The sequence below is a fragment of the Primulina huaijiensis genome, chromosome 13, assembly GCF_012295235.1.
Source record: "Primulina huaijiensis isolate GDHJ02 chromosome 13, ASM1229523v2, whole genome shotgun sequence".
NCBI classification, from domain to species: domain Eukaryota; kingdom Viridiplantae; phylum Streptophyta; class Magnoliopsida; order Lamiales; family Gesneriaceae; genus Primulina; species Primulina huaijiensis.
The window spans coordinates 2,570,099-2,571,776 of NC_133318.1; positions in this window are offsets into that span (position 1 = coordinate 2,570,099).

A 1,678-nucleotide genomic window follows, 5' to 3' on the forward strand; every position below is an offset into this window, starting at 1 on the left:
TTTGATTTTACAAAAATTGAACAAATATTTAATTATGACGTTGAAGATTTAAAAACAACTATCACATAATTAAATGAGACATTGACAACTCCCCCACAGTACATATAGGGTTGAATGCCCGACAACTTTTTATTATTCCATTTGGGAAAAATTACTATAACCATAAAATCACAATAAGAAATTTCCATTAAAAAAACACTATTTAGTTATTTATTTAATTTTTAAAATAAAATTAATAAAGCCCCATCAAATCACAACCTTTTTCCCCCTAAAATGTCCTTGGTAATAAAAAAAAATATTGAATTTTACTTGATTTTTCTATATAAAAAAAATATTATCATCAATTTTTAAAAGTACATTAAACTTTGGACCGATTTCTTAAACAAAAACTAAAAAATCGAAATTAAGTAAAAAAAAATTAGGTAAATATGAAAATACCACAATCTTTTAGACTCGATCATATATATCTTTTAAATTTTAATATTTGAATTCTTTGAAAATAATTTTTTATGTCGCTATTTGAATCGACAATCCTCTTAATGAGTCGACCATTGTATATATATATATACATATATATATATAGGGCCGGAGCCACCCTTGGCTAGGGTGAGCTCCAACTCCACCTACTTTTTTATATAAAAAAATTAGTAGTTTTATTTTTTTAATTTTTTTAGTCTCATGTTTAAAAATTAAAAATAAAATAATTCTCATAAATCATAACTCATAACTCATTATTGTTTATGAGTTGTTTATTGTCGTATGCTATGAAATTATGCAACTTTGAGATAAAAAAATTCAACGACTCTAAAATTATATTGAATATTTAGATGTGATTATTCAAGTTGCAATAATATTATCTTATGATGTATATGAATTTTGGAATTTGAATTTTTACCCTAAAAATCTATTATTGCATATTTTCGGAATATTAATCAATTGGTTGAAATGTATAATGATTATCAATGTGCAATTATTATTGGACTTGTTTTGTGATTTTTCAATTTATAAAAACCGAAAATTGAATAAGTATGAAATTTGAAAAATAATTCTTTGTTATAAAATTTTGAGAATATTGAATTTTTCTAGTTAAGTAACTAAGAGAATGAAGAAAATAAAACTGCCAAATTATTTTTAAACCAAATAACATATATAAAAAAATAACGGGCAAACATCAATTACACTCTATGAGTTAAAAAAATATCGATTTCAACCAAAATAATAGATCGAAATGAATTAATTTCAAAATTTGCTTCGGTGTTGATGTGCAATAATTATCCCTATTAGATAGAGCGATCAAATAAAGTTTACAAGGATATAAATATTATAATTTCTAATAAAATTTATTATACAATAGTACTATATTTAAAAATATTTTTTAATAAATAAAATTTAAATTTATTTAATCCAATTTTTATATTACAAATTTTATTTAAAACACGATTATTTTTTTAAAAAAATTTTAAAATTTCGGTTGATTGTGTTACTGATCGAAATAATCGATTTTTTCGATTTGGTTCGTTAGGTTTTCGCAGTAAAGTTCGGTCGATTCGGTTTGTTAGAAAAAAGTTCAGTTAATTCAATTTAGAATATTCGGTTCAATTTTAACTGAATCTATTATCGTTTAACACATGATGGAGCCAGCCCCAGGTACTTAAGAATCCTAGCTCCGCCCCTATAT